Source organism: Cannabis sativa, chromosome 4 (assembly GCF_029168945.1).
Source record: "Cannabis sativa cultivar Pink pepper isolate KNU-18-1 chromosome 4, ASM2916894v1, whole genome shotgun sequence".
Classification (NCBI taxonomy): Eukaryota; Viridiplantae; Streptophyta; class Magnoliopsida; order Rosales; family Cannabaceae; genus Cannabis; species Cannabis sativa.
In genome coordinates this window covers 37,921,640-37,948,545 of record NC_083604.1, presented here as the reverse complement: position 1 = coordinate 37,948,545, position 26,906 = coordinate 37,921,640, and the positions used below count along the sequence as shown (strand labels likewise).

Here is a 26,906-nt window from a genome sequence, read left to right as displayed (position 1 = left end):
TTTTTTAAAAAAGAACTTATAAGCTAGAAAAAGGTTTGTTAAGTGTTATTTATATGGTACTTTATTTGGTACATAATATCTTATTTATTTAATGTAAAGTTTTACAAATAGTTTTCAATTTTTATTTGAAAATTTGATGCAATATTGTTCTCTTGAAATATACAAACATAAATATAATTTTCTTAATTAAATATAAATTAGTATTTTCATAATCTATCTATTTATCTATCTATATATTTACTAGCAAAAATTACGTGCGAGGCACGTATACTAAATTTTATGCTAGTTTTTTTCTATGTTATTTGAAAATGATACAATTAAAAATTAAAGAAAAAATATTATTAGTTATTAGGTGAGATTATTATTATGTGTATTTAAATATTATAGTTTATAATGTTGTCAATTAAAAGTGAATACCGAATGTAATATATTTAGTGTTTAAGAAAGCTTGATGATTTAAATATGTTCTTAAGTTAATCCAAAAATAAATTAAAAGGTGATGTTCTAATACTTAAAGAAACATTACTTAAATGGGTGTAAGATAGAAAGAAAATTAAAAATCAATCTCTAAATTGTTGATAATTGAAGATAGCATTTGTCTAAAAATTGTAGATAAGAAAACTAATGATAGTCATTGGTGGATTTCAATCTTCATTTGCTTCGATAGAGACAATAGTGTAATTTTTGTATTTTGTACTTTTCATTCTAGCCGGGTCCGCATATATCTGGATTGTCCATTTTTTCATTGATAAATTAAATATGGTAGTGTCGACAAAGCGGCGGTGTTCCTACAAATCGTGATGTATTTTTATTTAAAATGATTAGACATGGTGTGCATAGCTTATTTAATTAAAAAAATCAATTTATGAAAGGGATGTAAAACTATTTTATTTTTTTTTAAATTACACCTTTGCGGTATATTTCATTAGTTGGGCAGCAGTACACGAAAATATTTTTTCCACAATATCTGCGAACATGACAGCAGATAGGCTCTTTGTATTGTCATCAAGTTCAACATATGCTATAGCACTGTAAAATGCATAATAAGATTGTTAGTATCTTTTTTTTATTATTATTTTAACTTAATTTCAATAACATCATATGTTTTTTGTAATATACCGTGGTGTAAGAAATCCTTCACATTGCATGATGGCTTGTCACATATAATTTTTTCATTGCGATTGTATAAATCTATTTTTTTATGACATGCGTCACATAACATGTAATAAAAACTCTGGACAGTATCAATTATTTTTATTGCCGCCTCAATCCAAAAATATTTTTTCTACATCCAAATTAAATGGTGTTAATAATAGTAAGATATTAAAACAAAAGTTTTATAAAGTAAATATAAAAATTTAATTGTGCTTCTAAAGTTCTACATCAACTCTGAAATTTGGATGTTAGTCACTATTTCGCTAATATATTTAATTGTGCTTCTAATTTATGAGCACGTGATCAAAAACAGTGTTGTAATGTACTCTCTGATTTATTTATTTTTGCATCTAATACCTCAAGTTTAATTATGCTAAGTTTTGGTGGGTTTTAGTAAATATTTTTCTTTTTCTGGTTTGCATTAATAGCTAGAACATGGAAAAATTAATAAGATTTACATTCCTTTTTGTCGCAGCATGTACAAAGCAACATAATTATAATAATGCTTCAAGTTGATATTATTTTTATTTAACAGAAGACAAAATTATAAATTTTATGACTTCTTAGTTATACTGTATGTGCTAAAATATAACTTTTTCTTTTAGTGAGTGTTTTTATAGGAAAATGGTAATTCTAGAAGAGAAGAAGAGAAGAAGAAGAGAAACATCATAAATGTACAACAACAAAAACTCAGTTGTATTTTTTTTTAGATTTAATGGGATTTATTTTATTTATTTTATTATATATAAATAAAAAGTGACCCATGAATTTCTCATAAACTATTTTATTTTTAATAATAAATTATTTTATTTTTAATATAAATAAAAAGTGACTCATGAATTTCTCATAAATTATTTTATTTTTAATAATAAATCATTTTATTTTTAATATAAATAAAAAGTCTCCCACGAATTTCTCATAAACCAAGAATTCGGTTATATAGGCACACTTTATATAGAATAGATATAAAGGAGAAGTATGAGGTAATGATGTGGCAGTCTAAAATTATTTTATTCACCCATATATATCGCTCCTTAATTCTCTCAAATATATATTTTTTTTATTTGGTTTAAAATTTTCTTATATCTATTTTCTCTAATATTCTTTATTTTATTTTTTTAAATAATTATTTAATGGTAACCTTAATTGATTGCATTTATTTTTTAAAATTTGCATGTATATATAATAATATACACACATAAATAATATATAGTTATATATCTATTAGTCCTAATATATTATATTTATATCTCTTTCTTTTAAGAAATGAGAGACGAGCTTCTTTCTCCAACATCAATATTCAATACTGGAATCAATGACTTCTTAATTCTCTAAATTTTTCTTTATTGATTATTTTATTCAAGCTTTATAGGTATGCTTTTTTTTTTTTTTTTTTTTTTTTTTTTTAAAAGCTTTATAGGTATGTTACTTTACCATTTTTTCTCTTTTTCTTGGTTTTATTATTTATTACTTAGAGTTGTCTTTTATGGTGCACCACAAGCAAGTTACTACTCTTTTGCCAAGTATAATTAATGACATATAGATATAGTCTATAGAAATATTCTTTCTAATAATATCATATTTTGTATACATTTTATGTTACCAAGAGTCATTAAACTAATTAAATTTTTTATTGAGGTGTTACTTTTTTTTTTTTATTAATTAATTTCTAGATTAATACAATAATGATCTAATGATTATTGAAACTTTTTTCATATAATTATATATCTTTATATATAAAATGTTCTTATCAAAAAATCATCTTACCCACATAATTACCTAACAAATCGTATATCCCTAATTTTTGAAATTTTTTTACACGATTAGACTTCATTTAAATTTAAAAAAATAAACCCAATAATTAAACCAAAAAAATTAAACAATTTTTATGATTAACTTAATAAACGGTTAACGTTAACAAATAAATAAACCCAATAATTAAACTCAAAAAATTAAGCAATCTTTTTTTAAATTAAAAAAAATCATATTCCCAATTTTTGAAATTTTTTTTACACGATTAGGCTTCATTTAAATTTCAAAAAATAAACCGAATAATTAAACCAAAAAATTAAAGAATCTTTTTTAAAATTAAAAAAAAAAAAAAACATATTCCTAAATTTTGAATTTTTTTTTCAAATTTCAAAAAATAAACCCAATAATTAAACCAAAAAATTAAACAATATTTTTTTAAATTAAAAATTGGTATATCCCAAATGTAATTAATAATTAAAAAAATATTTGAAGAGAAAGAAAGTGATAACTGTGCAACGATTTCGTCAGCTTAATGATCGATGCCTTTATTCCGTTTCCAAATGGTAACCCCCTTTCTAAAACCCTAAACCTTGTTCTCATTTTCCCATTCTCCCTGTTCATGTATCTTTGGAATTTATAGATTTATATACCTATATACTTTTTATAGAATTTGATTGTAAAGTAATATGAGTTTCCTTGTCCTTATCCTTTGCATTCAAAGGAGTAGGTCCATAGTTTGAAGAGTTAAGGATATTTTTTATAGCTTGGTTTCTGTTGCTGATGAGGTCGAGAATCTGTGTTTCTTCTGGATTCCTACCTCTTTACACTCCTCAGCCATGGCAGAGCAGGTTCGTCCCAGATCTGTCCCACCTCTCAACTCCATTTTTTTGTCAGTTCTGCTTCTTAAACTTTATAATTTCAGTATTCTATTACTCTATTTCGTTGTAGATTGAGAAGGCTTTTCTTAAGCAACCAAAAGTTTTTCTAAGGTACATTGTAGAAGGAAAAATAAACCTTTCTTTTCTTTTTTTATTGGTATATATTTGTATATTTAAGTTTATTTATGTTTTTTTACTTTAAGAAAATCAATTTTCAGATCCAAGAAATTTTCCAATGGGAAGAGACCTGGAAAGGGAGGGAATCATTTCTGGAAGAGCGTTGGGTTGGGTTTCAAGACCCCAGGAAAGTAATTGAAGGTTTTTTTCTTTGTACCCATGTTCATTAAATACGTGAATGTGTTTACTTATTTTATTTTGGTATATATTTTGTGTGAATATGTATTTGGATGGATTTTCTTAGGGTTGTTTTTATTTCGGCACATATAAACTTAAGAATGTATCAAAATTTAGTTTGTTTAAGAGGGATATTTACTGCTTAAAAATATTGAATGAGTGATTGAGGAAGTGTGAAGGTTGAGTATTCTGCTCTTATCAGTAGTTGGACTAACCTAGTTTTGTTATGGGTTTTAATGTTCTTTCTTTCAAAGATTTGTAGTATAAACCAAGATTTGTATTATTGCTTTCTTTGGAAGAAGATTCTTGCTGTTCATTTACAGGTACATATTCATGTACAGGTACATAAGTAGAACTTATTTTGATTTCCATATTTTGTGATGGTATTAATGACTCATAGTTGCTTGTTCATTTACTAATACAGGATAAGAAAAACCCCCATAGCTGAGGTTCTTGTAGCTAATGATCTGAGTGTGACAATCTGGCTTCAATCTACATAAATTCACCCTTATTGCACACATTGTTGTTCTGTGTTTGTAATATAAAAATAAATTGCATTACATATTGAAACTATTTTGTTAGGGCTACTGTTGGACTAGGATATGCTTTGCAGCTGCCATTATTGTATTGGTGCTGCAATAGTTACTACAGGAATGAAATGAATGTAGTTCTCTCTTACAAGAAGTTGTTTTGTAAAAGAACTGCCACTCTAAAGCTTTATTGTAAAAGAATACCGATAGAAAATTATGATAACATTTCACTATGCTTAGTTTTATTTTTCATAAGGTTTTCTATATTGAAACTTTAACTAATAATTCTTTTTCTTTATTTTAAAATGACATTTTTTCATTCATTTTCGTTACATAATATTTCCTTTAAATTTTCCAAAACGCATATATTGATCCTTTTAATTTTTCCGAAACAAAGAGTAAATGTTGAAGTCATATGTTGTTATGACTTATCATAAATTATTTTATCATATTAAGGATAGTTACTATATGAGTATGAATATGTTGAGATAAACTTCATGTTTATTATTAATAACAATGTGTGTATATCATAAGTTTATATATACAATTATGGTATTCTTAACAAATTTACTTTTATAAAACAAATTGTTTAAAAAATAATTTACAATTAGTTACCGAAGTTTTTTTTAAAAAAAACTATTAGAACTTAAATAAAATTAAAATTTACGTGGCTCGCCACGTAACTTTCATCTAGTATTTATATGTGTGTGAATTGGACTTTTCTTAATTATTTTGTTAGAATGAATGTACGTATTTTTTTAGTTTAATATTTTTTTACTGATATTATTTGCTTGATGTATTATGGTATTTTTAAAAATTTGCACAATCTCTCCTTTACGGAATAGAATTGCTTCAAATATGCATACACATTGCCTCCTTAAGTCTTTATTTTTAATTTTTTTATTCTATTTTTTTTCAAGTTTTTTTATTCTATTTGTTTCAATTTTTTTTATTCTATTTTGAAAGATCTCATATATTCTTTTATGGGTTCATCACTATATTTAATTTATAATAGTTTTGAATTAGAATTTAGAAATAATCAATATGAACTATTTGTTGTTAAGAAACTTTAATTAATATAATGGTTTGTTGGATTAATTAATTTATATAAAAAATATTCTAACATGTAATTTTATTTTGATTACAATTTAGTTTGTTTTATGATTTTATTTTTTGTCAATATATATAAACATAAAATATAATAAGTAATTTTTTTTTTTTTTTGAAAAAAATATTATAACGGATCCCAAAAAATATCTTTAAAACATATATGTATGTAATTTAAATTACAGTTTGATTTTTTAACCTTTTTTATTAATTAACTAATATATAATTAAAATTTGATTATAATGTATTTTAATTGAATATCTATAATAATATGGTAAATATATATAAATATTTCAGAAAAATATTATTCTTGTATAAATAATAAAATGTATAAAAAACTCATAATTCAAAGAATTTACATTTATTTATCTATTTTCTCATTTTTTTTTATTTTGTATAGAAAATCATAATTCAAAAATAATATTATTTTATTTGGTTTCTTAATTTTCATTTAATTTTTTTGAAGAAAATTTCATTTAATTTTATTTTAAATATTATGCTCAACAACCTTTTAATAACATATAAAAATATCTTATCAACTATATTTATTTATAAAAAATTTCATAATTAAATAATAAAATAAAATTGATTCATTCTTTTCTCTAAAAAAAAAGCTATTATATTAAGCTACTTTGAATGATATATAATTATTTTTTTTTTTATTTTTATTGTATTTTTAAAAATATCAAAATTATTTTTTAAGTTTGATCTATTTAAAATAAGTAAAATATACAAATATACAGCTAATTTTTTGTTACTCATGTATCAATTCAATATATCTATTTATTAATTCAAAAAAATATATATCTATTTTTTTAATTAATTTTAGTATTTATTCATTTTTTTTTTTCAAAATATATATAATTAAAATAAACCTTAAAAGTTCAATTCATAAATAAGTTAAAATTATTGAGTTAGGGCTCACAAAAACCTAAGCTCAAATTAGAAGAAAAAAGAAACGGTTTGAGAATTAGGAAAGTCATTTTGGTTAATTTATTATTATTATGCTTTTAAAAGAATTGTTGTGGTAAGTATTTTTATATAATTTAACTTTATAATTTTATAATATAAATTTGAAAAAAAAAAATATGATATATGGCTCTAATGCATACAAGATATTATATGGTATGGATGATATTAAGTCTATTGTAATTGTGTGAAAGAAAAAAAATACAAAATTTTAATAAGTTATTAAGTTAATAAAAAATAAGAATTAATTTAGTAGAATAATTACTTATTTATTAACAAAATATTTTTTATACAAATTATTAAATTACAATTTCATAAAATATATTACACAATTCTTATCAAATAAAATAATAAACTTTTTATGTATAATTTAAAATTTTATAAACAACCGCACGCGAAGCGCGACATGTTTTTTAGTTTTCATAACTAGCTGCATATTTTTTTCTAAATCATTCCTCACTTTTTTTTTGTCACTTTCTTTTATTATAATTTTTTAATTAAATTCATTAATCTAAATATCTATTATAAAAATAGCAAAAAATCTATTCTATATAAAGTGTGCAAATTCTTGTTTTATGAGAAATTTATGGGTCACTTTCAATTTTTATTTAATAAAATAATAATAAAACAAATCCTATTAATATTTGAACTGATATTAAATATTAGAGAATCACAACCCATTTAAAAAAACAGCCGGGGATTAATCTCAAAAATAGGTGTTCCCCTTTCAATTCAAACGAAACCCTAGCTATCTCTGTTTCTTCACAGACAACCATCCGAATCATAAATCAACATCAATAAACATACAGGCCTTTTAGGTACCCTTATGATTTCTATGACCAAAGTTGGTTACCCTATAATGGAAAGGGATGGAGTGTAATTAGTACAACGAAATATCCTCAAAGCCAGAGATACTACCGGCCTTCAGCTATTGTGATGAGCACGGCTGCAACGCCCATCAACGAAAGCGACCCATTGGAATTTTCTGTGTTTTTCCCTAACCAGAATGCTGTTTTATATTTTTATATGTACTTCACAGAAACTCAATTACTCCAACCTAATCAATCAAGATTATTCAATGTTATTGTTAATGGAGAGCTCTAGTTTGAAGATATTGCTCCTCTCTACCGAAACACGACCACCATATTTAGCACTTCAGGCAATTCTGGTTTTAGTCAATACAATTTTTCACTCGTTAAGCTTCAAAATTCAACTCTGCCTCCTATTTTGAATGCCTTTGAAGTCTTCTACTCTGTCTTTCACACTTAGAGACAGACATAAATGATAGTATACACGTATATATCTTTTATATCTTTTACATCTTTGTAATTTCTTTTTTAAGTAATACATAATAATTCCATGATTTTATTTGATTATATATTATGAACATTAGTGAATTCAATCACCAATATAAAGTCAACTTACGGAGTAAAGAGAAATTGGGACGGAGACCCTTGTGCCCCTGTGGAATACTTGTGGATTGGCCTAAATTGTAGCTCAATGATTTTGATCCTCCAATGATTATATCCTTGTAAGTTATTTTATAGCACTCCCTAACTTAACTTTTTATTTTTAATTTTATTATTATTGTTCTTTATAACATATAATTCTAAATTAATTGAAATTAATGATATTCAGGAACTTGTCATCGAGTGTATTGACTGGCAATGTAACTACACATATCAAAACTCTCTAGGATTCAATCTCTGTAAGTACCTTAAATCTATCATGATTTTGCTCTACTTTACTTGCTTTTTATCTACAAGTTGTACAATCACAAACTACTTAATTACTCTGTTTTGTTTCAGGGATTTGTTTCAGGGTGTTGAAAATGGTACAGGCTTCGGAGACGCAATGGCAGCACGATTTATTTATGGATCAAGGGGTTGCTTTCTCTGGTTAGCCTGGCCGAGCTTTTGCAATTGAAACAGGGACAAAGCTTTACATATCAATCTTGGAATATAGTGTTTCAAACGAGGATATTAAGGTCCCTATTATTTCTAATTATATTTTTTTCTCTTCATATATACATAATCAAAAGATTATAAGATTATAAGTCACTTTTATAAACCCCATTAAATAAAATAGTTTAGGAGAAATTCATAAGTCACTTTTTATTTATATATAATAAAATAAAATAAAATAATTCCCATTTAATAAAAAAAAAAATAAGTTTCCTCTTTTATAAACCCTATTTGATTAAAGTTAAGATTATAAGATTAATTCAAATTATATTGATTAATCCCATTAATAAAAAATAATTCAATATATTTAATCAAATAGGGTTCATATATTGAATTATTTTTGATTAATGGGATTAATCAATATATGAACAATAATTTAAATTAATCTTATAATCTTAACTTTTTAATTCAATTAATAATTATTTGTCACGTAGTTATTAAGCCTTTTCCCTTTAATTTTCCTTTTGTTGATGATGCTAATTTATTCATATTTTGATTTCTACAATTTTTGTATTCAGACCATTAAGGTAGTGTTCTACTAGGGGATCTAACGAGTTTTGCCCCTTCGCTAATGGCCTCTAAGAGTTCAAATTCCAGCATTGTATAAATCTTCAATTTGTTCTATTTCTTATATTAACTGAAATTTTGCTACTTTCTTTTTATTTTTTGTTTTTTAATTTACAATTTTATTGTTTATATCTTATTAGGGACATTCATGGAAATTTGGATTTCTTTGAAATATACAATTAATCAGCATTACTTTTTTTTTATCATAGTGTGTTTTCCATGACTAAAAATCTCAATAATCTCTACCATTTGATATCAAATAAAATAAAATTATCATGATGTATACATTATGGTTATTTAATGAGTAATTAGTGTGTTGAAATTGTCAAGCTGATACTTAGAATTATTTATAATTGAATTGTTTCTTTGTCAAAATTAATATTAAGTATATTTATATGTTTATAGGTTTATCTATTTTCTATGAGCAAAAAAATCATACTCATATAAACATGTTATTTTAATTTTGTAATTTAGATCTTCTTAGTCATTATTTAGTTCACTTAAACCTTTTCCGATTATGGTAATTGAAGTTTTGTTTCTTTTAGATACTCTATTACAAAGATCTATATTACATGTATTATTTATTTTTGACTATGAGGAAGTGAATTTTTTATTGGGAAACATATAGCGTGACAAATTATTGTTCATATATTGAATAATTATTTTTGATTAATAGGATTCATATATATATATAACTGTGTATATTGAATTCTTTATTCAAATAATTATTTTTGACTTTTACGTGATTATTTATTGTTCATATATCTAGAATATTTGATTAAAATTAAGATTATAAGATTAATTAATTTGTGATTTCTTCCTATACACATAATAATAATCTCACCTAATAACTAATAATATATATATATTTTAATTTTTAATTGTATTACTTTCAAATAACATGGAAAAAAAGTAACATAAAATGTAGTATACGTGCCTCGCACATAGTATTTTGCTAGTATCTTTAAATATCAAAGTATTTATTTATTATCTCTTTTTCTTTTCTTGGTTTTATTCTACGTTATATAATTTTTAATTTATAATTAATTATAAAAACTATAATTAGCTAACTATCCACTGAAAATATGGTTAATGAGCTATATGTATTATAACTTAATTCTTAACATATACGTTAATAATATGTTTTATGGTAAGTTTGGATAAATTAAAAATATTGTTAATGAGCTATATGTATGGTAATATAAAATATTATCGTTAATAATCATATATAGGTAGAATAATTTTAGGTTAATAATTAGTTTACTGGTTATGATGTATTATTAATTTTATTTTTATTGTGAACTTTTGTGTTATGAGTATTTATATAACTTAAATTTGTAATTATTTAGTATATATATATTAGAAAAAAAGTTGTGTGATATAGTATAACAAAATGATATTTAATTATTTTAAGTTTTTAATTTTATTATACTCATAGCAATCAAGCCTAACCTTATACAATAGAACCTCTCTATTTAAGAATACTCTATTTAATTAGAATAACCTCTAATATGTTATAAAATAATCAAGTCCCGATTTAGGCCAGTTATAAATAAGAATAACCTCTAAATTGTAATTAGTTATACATTTTCTAAGTCTCGTATTAACAAAGTATACCTCTATATAAAAATAATTACATCTTAATAAAATATATACATGTATTTTGTAAATTTATCTATGTAAAAGTAATAATTTTATTTTGAATTATAATACATGTACGAAATTATATTTACTTTAAAATATTTCTATTATGATATAGTATTAATGTTTATTTATTGTTATTATTGTTACATTGATATTTTTTGGTTTTTTAATTTTTTTTTCTAGTGTAACTCTATTTAGTTATAACCTCCCAATTAAAATATAATTTACTTGGTCCCAAGTGTATTCTTGAATAGAAAGTCTAATATAATAGGGATTGGTAATGTAATAAATGCTATGAGTATGATTAAATTTATCAAATTATTTAATTTATATATATATATATATATATATATATAAAGCAGAGATATAAAGTAGTCACTCTAAAATCACTCTAAATAGTACTATTTATTTTTTTCTTAATTCTCTCAATTTTTTTTTAACTTTTTATTAAATTTATAAATATTTATCTATTTTCTCATATTTCTTTCCTAATTTTTTTCATATTATTCATCTAATTTTATAATAATTTTTTAAACATAATAATTTTCTTGGCTCCATGTCACATTTAAAAAAAAATGAAAAAAAAATAATGTTATTGAATTTTTTTTAAAAACTTGATTAATATATAATATATTAAAGATGTAAAATTATATTTGATGAACTATATATAATTTATATTTATCTACCTATTTTTTTTTAAAAAAATATATACTATATATAATTACTATACATATGTATATACCTATTTTTATAAATTTTCATAAATTTTAATAATTTACTAATATCGTCAATTTTTTATTTAATTTTTAATAATAGTTAAGGGTTATTTTTTATTCATTAATTTCTACTCTCTTTAAATCTACTTTTTCTCATTTGCCTTGCCAAAAAGTTTCGAACCTAACGATTTTCTCTGGTTTTTCTCTCTAGCAGTTGAAGTTGGTGCCATGGCCAAAACTAGGTCGAAACACCAAGGAAAGTCGAAGAACTCATCTGTAAAACAGAAAAATAAAGGACCAAACTCTGTATCTGATGTAATACGTACGAAATCGGTGGATGTTGTGTTAGGTATTACTCCTCTGGAGTTATCTGAAGAAGATGATGAACTTGATGCGATTCGAGATCGGACTTCTCCTGCGATCCAGGATTTCCAAGCTCCTTGATCACCGGGGGCCTCTTTGAGGGAGATAAAACGTGCTGAGGATGCAAGATCAGATTTCCTGCATTTCGTTCAAGCTAATAATCAATGTAATAGTAACCTGAATCAAGGTAAGCTCTCGATTCCCCCTATACTCAGATCTGGCTCTGTAATTAGGAATTTGGATCAATCATTTCAACAATCTGAGAAGCCTGCCAAAGTTAAGATTGAATTGGAAGACATTGAATAGGAGATTAGTTATTGGAATCCTTCCATTGTTTGTTATGTATTGGGTTCGAATCCCCCTTTGCATATTTTGGAAGGATTTGCTAATAGAATCTGGAAGGATAAGATAGATAAAGTCAAACTGCTAACCCATGGAATATTTCTCATTCGATTTCATTTAGTAGAAAACAGGGATGAAGTTTTGAATGGGGGATATATCTTTTTTAATAAAAGGCCAGTAATCATGAAACCCTGGGACCCTAACACCAACTTTAGAAGAGAGGATGTGAAATAGGTCCCTATTTGGGTGCAGCTTGAAGAGCTTGAGCTCAAATATTGGGGCCAAAAGTCTCTCTTTAAGATAGTTGGACAGGTAAGGAAACCAATCATGGTGGATAGTGTGACAAAAGCAAGGGAAAGACTGAATTATCCGAGAGTGGTAATTGAAGTGCAAATGAATCATCCTCTTCCCAATATGCTAGACTTTGAAGATGAATTTGGAATGAACACTAGTGGGTATAAACTATGAATGGAAGTCAATAATTTGCTTGAATTGTTCAGGTATGGGGCATCCTACGACTGAGTGTAGGAAGAACAATAAGGCTAAGCAGGAGTGGATTATTAAGGAAGACAAAAGGCCACAAAAACCTACTGCTGCTATTGATGCAAAAGGTTTTCAAACTGTTCAAAAAGGCAAGAAGATTAAGGATCAGGGACAGTCCTCGGGTACTAAGATTGGAAATGGATTTCAAGTACTTTCTAAGTGTGCAGACATGGAAATAACAGCTGATGTAGCAGGACCAAAGGAGCGGAATGATGACTATGATAATGCTAATACAAGAGAGGGGGGACCCTCTCTTGGTAATGGATAAGATCATTGTGTGGAATGTTCGGGGAGCCAATAACCAGCAAAAACAACAACTAATAAAGCAGTTTATTAGGGGTCAAAATGCAGGTTTTGTTGGGCTTCTCGAAACAAGGGTCAAGGTTCACAAACTTGGAACCTTGTACCTAAATGTTTTCAATGGATGGTGTTTTTCGTCAAATATAGCATGGCATCAAGGAGGGAAAATTGTAATCGCATGGGATCCTACTAAGTTTGTTGTAGATATTATCAAGTGCACCAGTCAACTAATGCACTTGAAAATAGTTGCAGTAGATGGAAGATTTGATTGTTTTCTTACTGTTGTATATGGAGCAAATGAAAGTGAAGGCAGGAAAGCTTTATAGGATGACATATGCAAGCTGGAAACTAATGGGAAATGGCTACTTATGGGAGATTTTAATGTTATTTTAGCAAAAGAATAAAGAGTGGGGCATAAAGTGAAGTACCAGGTTGATACAGAATTTACACATTGTATTAAACATTATAAGTTGGAAGATGTAAGGGCAACTGGATGTTACTATACTTGGTCTAATAAGCAGCAGCGACATGGCAGAATATGCTCTAAAATAGATCGAGTGTTGGCTAACCAGGAATGGATTGACCATTACCCGAATGCTGAAGCCATCTTTGTCAACGAAGGGGCATTTGATCATTCTCCTAGCATGTTATCCTTATACACGAACTGGAGAAGTGGCAAGAAACCTTTTAAATACTTTAGAATGTGGTCATCACATCCTAAGTATTCAGAAAAGGTCATGGAGGAATGGAATAAAGACGTTAGGGGCACCAAGATGTACCAGGTTCTACGTAAGTTGAAGGCATTGAAACCAGTTTTTAAGGAGATTAATAAAGGGTTTCTCGGATATACAAGCTCCCTATACTCAAGCTAAGAATGAGTTGAATTTGATTCAAGATCAGCTGCAAATTGACCCTCTAAACTCTTCTTTGCACACTGCAGAGCTAAAGGCTAGAGGCAAACTTGCGGCCACTTTTAAGAATTACAATTCCTTCTTGCAGCAAAAAGTTAAGGCGACTTGGATACAAAATGGTGACTGTAACGCATCTGTTTTTCATGGTAGTATCAGGCAGAGACATAGGCAGAATCAGGTGCTATCCATTGTTAGAGAAGACGAGGTAAGAGTTTCTGAACCAGACCAGGTTACTGAAGCTTTTATTGCATACTACAAATCATTGCTTGGCTCTAAGATGTTGAACCGGAAGAAAGTCTTGAAAAAAGTTATAGCTGAGGGACCGGTTCTTGATTCATACTAGGAAATATATACTTAAAATAAATTGTACCAAAATTAATTATTTAAATAATTAATTTCACAATGTATAATATTTTCCTATTGAATATTAGAAATAATAAGTAGTCTAGAAATTACTATCTATAAAATATCTTATTTGACTAAGTATCTTTTCAACAAAAATTTGAAAAAACTATCTAATTTAAGTTGTTAGAAAAAATCTAGAACTTAAATATTTTCAAATTTAGATTTAATTAAATATCAAAAATTAAGTTGTAACCACTTAATTTGAAAAATATTACATTTTAAGTTTAAAACTAACTTAAAAAATATCTTAAGAATCTTTAATAACTAATGCCTATGATTCCTCAACTTAATTTTAAATTTAAATTTAAGTTAGATATAAAAATCGGTTAAAATAACTAATTTATAACTTAAATAGGAATATTTAATTAAATAAGCTCCAGAAGGAATCTAGTTAGTTAAAATTCTTTATTTAATTAAATACAAGAAAAATACAAATAGTTTATCTAGAAATAATATCTAAAACTAAAAGTATTTTTCTTAAAATTAACTTTAAAATAATAAAATGAAAATAAATTTCATATATTTTAAAAGTTAATTATGTTGCTAATTCAATTTTATTAGGTCAAACTAATATAATTAACCTAGCACAGTTATTCAAATCAGGCAAATGGGCCTTCACAATTGGGGTAGTTCATGTGAGGGGGTGCTGGGTTCAGTATGTCGCACCCACTTCTATGGCTCCCAATTCTCACACAAGGCCCAAAAGAGAGGAATTTAACCTTAAAATAAATAACTGTTATTAATTGAATAGGTCAAATAACTAAATGGACCTAAATAAAATCTATCATGGTGTGACATTTTATTTAGCAACAACCTATATGCATCTATACATAATAAAATAAACATATAGGCTCACACAGGCACACATTTGGATGGATCCTATCATGTTGCTAGGTCATACACAGTGTAACACCCTAACTAACTTAGGCGTATTACGTGATTTTTAAACGTACTGTGCAGCTCGTTGCTAATCAACGAGGTTTATGGAAAAATGTGATTAATTAAAATTTTGCTTTTTCATTAAACTTATAAACCATTTTGCAAAAAGTCTCGGGATCCCGATTTATAAAAAATATTTACAAACGTTTTCACTGTTCAACTTTTACATCAAAATAAAGTCGTCTAACGACAATTACAAAATCTCAGCCGTGCTGTCCCGAGGATCGTACGCTCCAGGCCTAACCGCCCCGACATGTACAATCCCATAAGCTCGCTCACGGTCCATCAGCAACTGCCTTGCCTTTACCTACACATGCAACGTAAACTGTGAGTCGACAGACTCAGTAAGAAAAGCATAATAATATCATACATAAAACTGACTGCCGTGTCCAACACGATACTGAGTCCCGCTACTGCCATGTCCAACATGGTACTGAGCACTACTGCCATGTCCAACATGGTACTGAGTTTTGAACGTTCAGGGGACGGCACCATTGACAAGTATCCTCCTGATCGGTCGAACCGGTCATACTCCGGCTGCTGGTCATACTCCAGCCTATACCGACGGGATAGGTCAATAGCACTGAACCACCAACCGGTGTCGGCTGATCGGTCGAACCGGTCATACTCCGGCTGCTGGTCATACTCCAGCCTGTACCGACGTGACAGGGTTGGGTGGTTCGAAGCCTAAATACATATCTAATGTAAACTAACAGGCTTCCTACATGCACGCTAAACATGTAAACTACATATGCATACTGTTATACTAATCTTACCTGGATTCCGATTTCGTGTGTGCTTGGTCAACCCGACCGGAACTGAAGCTGAACGGCGGATTACTGGCTCCTAAACCATAAAAACCACAACGCTATAAGTGACACGCTAAATCACTTCCCGGGGACTAAAACTCGAAACTAAAAGTTTCCCTATCGATAAAAAGCATGGCAATACCCCTAAAAACCCAAAAACGAGGAAAACTAGGGTTCTGAAAAATCCCCCATCCGAAGTCCGTTGCCCAACCGAATTCCGGTTCGGGAAAATCTGAACCCCCATCCGAATTCCGGATGCTCAACCGAATTCCGGTTCCTCGCGAGCGCAACCAAAAATTCCCATATCTTGACCAATTCGAACCCAAATGGTCCCAAACTTTCCAGACCTCCTACATAGGTCCCAAATGACCATTCCAAGGCCTCAAACCTACCCAGAAACCTCACAAGCAAATTTCACCATTGAAGACCAAGCTTTGAGTTCAAGAACTCAAACTTGGTTAAACCCTCTAGCATGCACCCTAGCCTAGTTAATTCTACTTAACTAAGCATTAAAACACCTCTGCAAACTAACAATAACAACCAAAGAATAACACGTAAACTAAACATGGCATTTTCTCACAAAAATCATCAATTTTCACATATAATTTAAAAGCTTGAACAACCTAGCTACTCATGCTTCAAATAACTCATTTATCATCAAAAATCATGCTTGAATCCATAAACTAACAACAAAATTACAAAGAAGAAGAACATTTCACAATCACATGCATTTTCAACACTTTTTCACTTAAAAATTCAAGAAAACATAGAAGGACAAGTTCAAAGATCTTACCTACAATTGAATCACACTAAGAGAAGGAGAAAATCACAAGCAATTGAAGAGAAAATCCCTGCCCTAGCAGCCAACACCAAGCCGAAATGAAGAGAAAGAAAAGAGAGCTTCCTTTTTTCTAAGTTTTTTCTATTTTTTTGTTAAGTGTAAAGTTGAGAGAAAATAAAGGTTTGCATGCATATAATACTTTATTTCAGCCAAGAAAATAATTAAAATTAACATTTAATTTCCATTTAAAAAAATCACATAAGACAAAATATCATTGGGGCAAAAAGACCATTTTGCCCCTCCATACTAAAACCACAAGATAACCACTAAAGGGGTATTTTTGGGACATTCTAAATTCCCGGCCATTCCCGACATTCCCAATGTCTAAAACCCGTCCCCAAAATACTAACATACTAAGTTGTGATTTCTACTGAGCCAAACGCCGCGTTCCAAAATACCGGACACCGAAATGCGAAATATAAAAAGCCGATAACATAATTATGCATATCCGAATTCCATAAATAACAATGATAAATTATTTAAATAGCTATAAATAATTTCCTGATTAACATAAATAATCGCTAATTTCCAAATTAACTAAGCGGGCTTTACAACTATCCCCCTTTAAAAGGATTTCGTCCCCGAAATCTAACTCCGAATAACTCTGGATATTGAGCTCGCATATCTGATTCTAGCTCCCAAGTGGCTTCTTCCACCTTACTGTTTCTCCAGAGAACCTTGACCAACGCTATGGTCTTATTCCGAAGGACTTTATCCTTTCTATCCAGGATCTGCACTGGTTGTTCCTCATAGGACATATCTGACTGAAGCTGAAGGCTCTCATAACTGATTATATGAGAGGGGTCTGAAACGTATTTTCTCAACATTGAGACATGAAATACGTTGTGCACTGCTGATAAAGCTGGAGGCAATGCTAACCGATATGCCACTTGACCTATCTTCTCGAGAATCTCGAAAGGTCCTGTAAATCTAGGGCATAACTTGCCTCTTTTCCCGAAACGTTTAATCCCCTTCATCGGAGATACTCGCAAAAACACATGGTCCCCTACTCGGAACTCAACATCTCGACGTTTCGGATCTGCGTAACTCTTCGTCCGCTCCGGGAGGCAAGCATTCTAGCTTTAATCTTCTCTATTGCCTCATTGGTCCGCTGAACTGACTCCGGACCTAGGTATTTCCTCTCCCCTGTCTCATCCCAGTGGATAGGGGATCTGCACTTCCTACCGTACAACAGTTCATAGGGTGCCATCCCTATCGTACTCTGATAACTGTTGTTGTACGAAAACTCTATTAACGGTAGGTATTTATTCCATGAACCCTCAAAGTCCATAACGCAGGCTCTCAGCATATCCTCTAATATCTGAATTGTCCTTTCGGACTGACCATCTGTCTGAGGATGAAATGCTGTACTGAATTTTAGCTTCGTACCCATTGCCCGTTGCAAACTCTGCCAAAATTTGGAGGTGAATTTCGGATCCCTGTCCGAAACTATAGACTTCGGTACCCCGTGAAGTCTCACTATCTCCCTGACATATAACTCTGCCAACTGATCCACTGTAAACGTCGTTCTGACCGGCAGAAAATGAGCAGATTTCGTAAATCGGTCCACCACTACCCAGATGGAATCATACATACCCGTGGTCCTAGGTAACCCGACCACAAAATCCATAGTAATATCCTCCCATTTCCACTCTGGTAGGGTTAGAGGCTGTAACAACCCTGCTGGTCTCTGATGTTCAGCCTTGATCTGCTGACATGTGAGGCATCTCGATACGAATTCTACCAAATTCTTCTTCATACCGTTCCACCAGAAGTACGGTTTCAAGTCTTGGCACATCTTGGTGGTGCCGGGATGCAGAGAATACGGGGTAGAATGAGCCTCCTCAAAGATCTCGTTCCTCAAGTCCACACTGTTCGGGACGCAAACCCTGGCTTTATACAAAAGCATCCCACTATCTGACACTGAAAAGTCCTTGGCTTGACCAGCCAATACCTCATCTCGGATCTTCACTAACTCCGGATCTGTCGTCTGAGCAACTTTTATTCTTTCTAACAGATCAGATTGCAGCGTTAAGTTGTGTAGCTGACCTACCACAAACTCAATGCTGGACCTGACCATATCCTCTGCTAGCTGAGGTGAGATCTGAACCATGCTAGCTACCTGCCCGGGCCCCTTTCTACTCAGGGCATCGGCCACTACATTGGCTTTTCCGGGATGATAGAGGATCTCGCAATCATAATCCTTCACTAACTCCAACCAACGCCTCTGTCTCATGTTCAAATCTTTCTGAGTAAAGAAATACTTGAGACTTTTATGGTCGGTATAGATCTCGCACTTCTCACCATACAAGTAATGCCGCCAAATCTTCAGTGCAAAAACCACTGCGGCCAATTCTAAATCATGAGTCGGGTATCGCTGTTCATAATCCTTTAACTGACGGGAGGCGTAAGCGATAACCCGATCGGCTTGCATCAATACGCACCCCAAACCCTGTTTGGATGCGTCACAATAGACCACGAACTTCTCCTCGTCCGAAGGCAAAGCTAGTACCGGAGCAGTAATCAACCTCTGTTTCAGCTCCTGAAAACTAGCTTCGCATTTATCTGACCAGATAAATCGCTGATTCTTCTTTGTAAGCTCGGTTAGGGGCATTGAAATTTTGGAGAACCCCTCCACGAACCTACGGTAATACCCAGCTAATCCCAAAAAGCTTCTGATCTCTGTCACTGTCTTCGGTCTCGGCCAATCCCTGACGGATTCGATCTTCCCGGGATCCACCTTGATCCCATCTTTACTCACTATGTGCCCTAGGAAGGACACCTGAGACAACCAGAACTCACATTTCTTGAACTTGGCGTAGAGTCTATGTTCTCGAAGTCGTTGCAGTACCATCTGGAGGTGTAACTCATGCTCCTCTTCTGACTGAGAGTACACGAGGATGTCGTCGATAAACACAATCACACAGATATCGAGGAAATCCTTGAATACCCTATTCATCAGGTCCATGAATGCTGCAGGAGCGTTGGTTAGTCCGAATGACATAACCAGGAACTCGTAGTGTCCATACCTAGTGCGGAAAGCCGTCTTTGGAATGTCCTCCTCTCGGATCCTCAACTGATGATAACCCGAACGGAGATCAATCTTAGAGAAGACCGTCTTCCCCTGAAGCTGATCGAACAAGTCATCGATCCTAGGTAATGGATATTTATTCTTCACCGTCAGCTTGTTCAACTCTCTGTAGTCGATGCACATCCTCATAGAGCCATCCTTCTTCTTCACGAACAAAACCGGGGCTCCCCAAGGTGACACACTGGGCCGAATGAACCCTATGTCAAGCAACCCCTGGAGCTGAATCTTTAACTCCTTAAGTTCGACTCGGAGCCATCCTATACGGGGCTTTAGAAACCGGATCCACCCCCGGTGCCAAGTCAATCACGAAGTCAATCTCCCGCCGAGGTGGTAACCCCAAGTTCTTCGGGAAAAACGTCCAAAATTCCCGAACCACGCCGATGTCCTGCGGCCGAATGGTGTACGGCCGAGTGGTGTCCACCACCACGGCCGTAAACCCTAAGCACCCACCGTGCAATAATTCTCTCGGCGACATAGCCGAGATCACCGGGATCCGAGATCCCTGAACCGAACCCACAAATACGAACGGTTCTTCACTTTCTGGTTGGAAGACCACCATCTTCCTCTTGCAATCAATGCTCGCCGAATATTTAGATAGGAAATCCATTCCTAAAATAATATCAAATTCGACCAAGCTCATCTCTATCAGATCAGCGCTCAACTCTCTACCATCTATCCTGATCGGCATAGACCTAATCCACCTATTGGAGATAACCAATTCTCCGCTGTAACAGGGTTCCAAACCCTAACTCATATCTATCACAGGGTCTACCCAATTTACTAAAGACTCTGGCCGCCACATAAGAACGTGTAGCCCCAGAATCAAACAGCACTGAATAAAACGAGTCGTTAATAAGAATCCGACCGTAACAACCGATGGGCCGGCATCCGCATCGCCCGCGTGATCGCGAATACCCCGGCCGGAGTGGGCATCGCCGGAGCTCTCGGTGCCTCCGGCCGAGCCGGGGACATTCCCTCTTGAAGTGCCGGGCATGCCACAATGAAAGCATCCCCGCCCCTTGCACTCTCCCCGATGGTGCCTCTTGCGGCTAGGGCACTCGGGGTAGGAGAAGCGAGTCTCATTACCACCAGACGACTCCTGCGTTCCGGTTCCCCGGAACCTCTTGTTCGGCTCGAGCCGCCGAAGCGATGGGTGCCCTCTTCCTCCGATCAATGGCCGAACCACTACTCCCCCGCCGAAGCCCGATGCAGGAGGGGTAGGAGCTCCGCCACCAACCGGAGTACTAGCTGACTCTGACATGCACCCCACTGCGCCCTCAGCTCGCAGTGCCTTCTCCACCATCTGAGCGTAGGTGGTGCTGTCGTCGGTGGTAATCATCAGGTCATGCCTGATCTTGGGATTCAACCCGTCCAGATACTTCTCCTTTCGCCGAAGTCGGTCGGCACAATACCCGAGGCTAACCTCGCCAACCGGTCAAACTGAGTTGTATACTCAGTGACACTCATGTTCTCCCGCTGGGTCAGGTGAACGAATTCCTTTCTCTTGGCGCTTCTAACCGCCTCGTTGTAGTACTTCGCGTTGAAAAGTTCCTGGAACCTCTCCCAAGTCATGGTGGTGACATCGTGAATCTGAGACACCATGTCCCACCATACCAGGGCATCCTCCTGGAACTGAAATGTGGCGCACACCACTCTGTCGTTGCCGGTGACACCCATAAAGTTCAAGATTCTGGTGATCACCGTAAGCCACTGCTCGGCTTTCGACACATCTGGACCTCCCAGGAATACCGGAGGTGCTTGCTTCCGGAACCGCTCATATAAAGGTTCCAATCTGTGGGCCGCCACTACCATCTCGGCACAGGCGGCGGGGGCGAGTGCCGCCGGAACTACGGCACTGGGCTGCGGGAGCACCTGCTTGTCTCAACCTCGAATCTCGAGGTCTTGTTCTTCGATCCCTGGCTTGCATCTCCGCAAACCGCAACTCCCGATTCGGGGCTCCCCGATCGGCCGGGGGAGCTGGGCAGCTGTGGCGGGTTCTCATCACCCCGACCACGAGCCCTGCCTCGGGGACCTCTACCTCGGCCCCTAGCAGGTGGGGGAAACCGAGCTCCCTCTCCCTGATTCGACCCCACTGAGTTGCCTCGACTCCTGGTAGTCCGCCTGGCGTCCATCTAGTTAGAACCGCCTGCGAAACCAAGAGTTGGCATATCAGGTCGTATTCAAGGCGAGCTTACTAATGCCGCTTAATTTGGAAATTAGAAATGAAACATGCGCCTATTCTACTATCAGGCTACTAACATGCTTCCTAACAGGCTTTTCTTTTTCATAACTGAATAAAATAAACTACTAAAGCAATAAAGGCTTACTGAACCGTGAACCGAGCTAACTGCTGATGATGATTGTACATGTCGTGACGATCTTCGGAAGACAACACAGCGGCTACGATACCAAATTGTAACACCCTAACTAACTTAGGCGTATTACGTGATTTTTAAACGTACTGTGCAGCTCGTTGCTAATCAACGAGGTTTATGGAAAAATGTGATTAATTAAAATTTTGCTTTTTCATTAAACTTATAAACCATTTTGCAAAAAGTCTCGGGATCCCGATTTATAAAAAATATTTACAAACGTTTTCACTGTTCAACTTTTACATCAAAATAAAGTCGTCTAACGACAATTACAAAATCTCAGCCGTGCTGTCCCGAGGATCGTACGCTCCAGGCCTAACCGCCCCGACATGTACAATCCCATAAGCTCGCTCACGGTCCATCAGCAACTGCCTTGCCTTTACCTACACATGCAACGTAAACTGTGAGTCGACAGACTCAGTAAGAAAAGCATAATAATATCATACATAAAACTGACTGCCGTGTCCAACACGATACTGAGTCCCGCTACTGCCATGTCCAACATGGTACTGAGCACTACTGCCATGTCCAACATGGTACTGAGTTTTGAACGTTCAGGGGACGGCACCATTGACAAGTATCCTCCTGATCGGTCGAACCGGTCATACTCCGGCTGCTGGTCATACTCCAGCCTGTACCGACGGGATAGGTCAATAGCACTGAACCACCAACCGGTGTCGGCTGATCGGTCGAGCCGGTCATACTCCGCCTTGGTCATACTCCGGCACTCGTACCGACGTGACGGGGTTGGGTGGTTCGAAGCCTAAATACATCTCTAATGTAAACTAACAGGCTTCCTACATGCACGCTAAACATGTAAACTACATATGCATACTTGTTATACTAATCTTACCCGGATTCCGATTTCGGGTGTCTTGGCCAACTCGACCGAACTGAAGCTGAACGGCGGATTACTGGCTCCTAAACCATAAAAACCACAACGCTATAAGTGACACGCTAAATCACTTCCCGGGGACTAAAACTCGAAACTAAAAGTTTCCCTATCGATAAAAAGCATGGCAATACCCCTAAAAACCCAAAAACGAGGAAAACTAGGGTTCTGAAAAATCCCCCATCCGAAGTCCGGTTGCCCAACCGAATTCGGTTCGGGAAAATTCGAACCCCCATCCGAATTCCGGATGCTCAACCGAGATTCGGTTCCTCGCGAGCACAACCAAAAATTCCCATATCTTGACCAATTCGAACCCAAATGGTCCCAAACTTTCCAGACCTCCTACATAGGTCCCAAATGACCATTCCAAGGCCTCAAACCTACCCAGAAACCTCACAAGCAAATTTCACCATTGAAGACCAAGCTTTGAGTTCAAGAACTCAAACTTGGTTAAACCCTCTAGCATGCACCCTAGCCTAGTTAATTCTACTTAACTAAGCATTAAAACACCTCTGCAAACTAACAATAACAACCAGCAATAACACAGAAACTAAACATGGCATTTTCTCACAAAAATCATCAATTTTCACATATAATTTAAAAGCTTGAACAACCTAGCTACTCATGCTTCAAATAACTCATTTATCATCAAAAATCATGCTTGAATCCATAAACTAACAACAAAATTACAGCAGCAAGAACATTTCACAATCACATGCATTTTCAACACTTTTTCACTTAAAAATTCAAGAAAACATAGAAGGACAAGTTCAAAGATCTTACCTACAATTGAATCACACTAAGAGAAGGAGAAAATCACAAGCAATTGAAGAGAAAATCCCTGCCCTAGCAGCCAACACCAAGCCGAAATGAAGAGAAAGAAAAGAGAGCTTCCTTTTTTCTAAGTTTTTTCTATTTTTTTGTTAAGTGTAAAGTTGAGAGAAAATAAAGGTTTGCATGCATATAATACTTTATTTCAGCCAAGAAAATAATTAAAATTAACATTTAATTTCCATTTAAAAAAATCACATAAGACAAAATATCATTGGGGCAAAAAGACCATTTTGCCCCTCCATACTAAAACCACAAGATAACCACTAAAGGGGTATTTTTGGGACATTCTAAATTCCCGGCCATTCCTGACATTCCCAATGTCTAAAACCCGTCCCCAAAATACTAACATACTAAGTTGTGATTTCGACTGAGCCAAACGCCGCGTTCCAAAATACCGGACACCGGAAATGCGAAATATAAAAACTGCTGATAACATAATTATGCATATCTGAATTCCATAAATAACAATGATAAATTATTTAAATAGCTATAAATAATTTCCTGATTAACATAAATAACTGCTAATTTCCAAATTAACTAAGCGGGCTTTACACACAGATGAAAGAAGATTGTAAAATTTACCTGTTAAAAATTATTTACTTGACTAAGGGAGCCATGAGTTAAAATCAGATCATTGGATCTGTCAACAAGTTAACCATGGCTATTTGCAATCAAGTAATAATAGGTTTTAAAAAACTTACAAACAAGCTAAAACCACATACTCCTGCAACAAGGTTAGCTGGATAGTTGGATGTAGGATTTATTTAATCTTAAATAATTAAATTTCGAAAATTAAATAAATAATAATAAAAAAAATATTTATTTATAAATAAAAAAATATTTAAAATAAAACCTACAATTTTGAAAAATTAGGTTTCAACTAACCTAAATATCATTTCAAAATTTGCTAACTACTTTTAAAAATTTAATGTTATTTTATAAATAAAATTAAATAAAAAATTAAAAAAGATAAATAAATATCTTTTTCAGATTTTATGATTTAATTTAAATAAATAAAATAAAAAAATTTAAAAGTTAGCAAAATATCTTACATTTATTTAAAATATCATGATTATAGTTATCTTATTTTAAATTTAAATAAGGTCAAATTATTTTAAAAAAAATTAATTTAAAAAATTTAATATCTGACCTTAAATTTAAAAATAAGATAAGATTTAATCAAATTTAAAAATAAGATAGATAATTAAGCAAAAAGATAGATATTTACTAGTTTCAAATTCAAATTACACTAATATCATGAATTAAATAAAAAAATATTAATTAATTTAATTATGATAATTAGAATTGAAATAGGAATAGTAAATGTCTAAATACAAAACTACACCAAAAATCGGAAGTTAAATCCATGAAAAAGCATGAAAAATCGAAGAAAAACGAAACAAAAAAAATGCGAGCTGTAGCATACTGTCCGCACGTGCACGTTGGGGTTGCCTGCCGAGAAAACTCGGCGCAGGGGGGAGTTGCAGCATTTACGCGCGCGGATGGGGTGTGTTCAGACACCCTGTGCGTGTTGCTCGGACAAAATCTTTTTTAAACACGCGTATGACCGAGGTGCACTCGGTTTCGCGCGCGCGTGGGTGAGGCTACATCCCGATATTTTTTCGAAACTTCAAAAAATCATAACTAATTCAAATTAAATCGAAATTGAGTTCTGTAAAAAGGTAAATTGCTTAATTTTTTCCATACTATCCAATAAAAATAATTCCAGAAAGAAAATTTCAATTATTTTTCACGAAAAATTCACAAACATCAATCAATCATCATATAACACTCAATACAACATGAAACCATCCAAATAACAAACAATCGTTTTAAAGTCCAAATTTCTTGCAAGCAAATCAATTACCATGGCTGTGAGGCCAGTTGTTGAAATTTATTTTACCAGGATCTTAGATCTACTCACAAGTATGTTGTTTAACACCCTAAATATGAACTTTCTAAAACGATAAAGTAAACACATATAAAGTTAAGAAAATCTTACATTGATGCAGCGGAATTAATGTCTCCTTCCACTGAGATCTCTAACTCTTGTATCCTTTCTGTCGCAGAGTATTATCAAGATCTGAGCCCGAATGTCCTTCTCTTTGTGTGTGATCCTTCACAGTCTTCCAATCTATGATTGAGTTACCACTTGTTGTGTGTGGGCACTTACTCTATCACTAAGGTTCGAAATTTATGAAGAAGAAAAGAGAGATTGATTTCGGCCAAAGAAAGAAAAGAGAAGGCTCAGTTTTCTGACAGAAAAGCTTATGAAAACTTGTTATTTTGACTGAGCCATCACTTTCTATTTATAGGCAACTACTAGGTTTAGGTTAGGAATTATTTGGCATTAAAATAATGAAAATATCAATTTGAAAAACCACTATAAGTGGCCGGCCATGGTGTGAGTAATGGGCCCCACTTGGTTTTGCAGTTTTCACAAATTTTATTTCTATTTTCTCAAAAATACCAATTTTCCAATTCTAACCATTTAAATGCCAAAACTAATTATTTAATAACTAAAATAGATTATTACATAATATTGTCATTTAATTTAATTATTAATTAGACATATAAAGTCTATTAATAAATAAATAAACCTAGAATCACTTTTCTTTACAATTTCGC

At 32.7% G+C, this 26,906-nt stretch overlaps 2 long non-coding RNA genes across 4 annotated transcripts; both read left to right on the top strand.

Annotated features, from left to right (window-relative positions):
• Positions 1 to 3,398: 3,398 nt before the first annotated feature.
• On the top strand, positions 3,399 to 4,902 carry LOC133036489 (uncharacterized). Of its 3 annotated transcripts, none has more exons than XR_009687118.1 (4): positions 3,399 to 3,470; positions 3,629 to 3,755; positions 3,856 to 3,896; positions 4,004 to 4,902. It is a non-coding gene; the product is annotated as an uncharacterized LOC133036489 (long non-coding RNA). The 3 variants fall into 3 exon arrangements; XR_009687117.1 differs by lacking the exon at positions 3,399 to 3,470 and having other exon boundaries at positions 3,477 to 3,755; positions 4,004 to 4,462; positions 4,564 to 4,902; XR_009687116.1 differs by lacking the exon at positions 3,399 to 3,470 and having other exon boundaries at positions 3,477 to 3,755.
• Positions 4,903 to 7,437: 2,535 nt separating this feature from the next.
• LOC133036488 (uncharacterized) lies at positions 7,438 to 8,810 on the top strand. Its single transcript, XR_009687115.1, has 4 exons — positions 7,438 to 8,040; positions 8,139 to 8,276; positions 8,384 to 8,453; positions 8,554 to 8,810. It is a non-coding gene; the product is annotated as an uncharacterized LOC133036488 (long non-coding RNA).
• Positions 8,811 to 26,906: the final 18,096 nt, after the last annotated feature.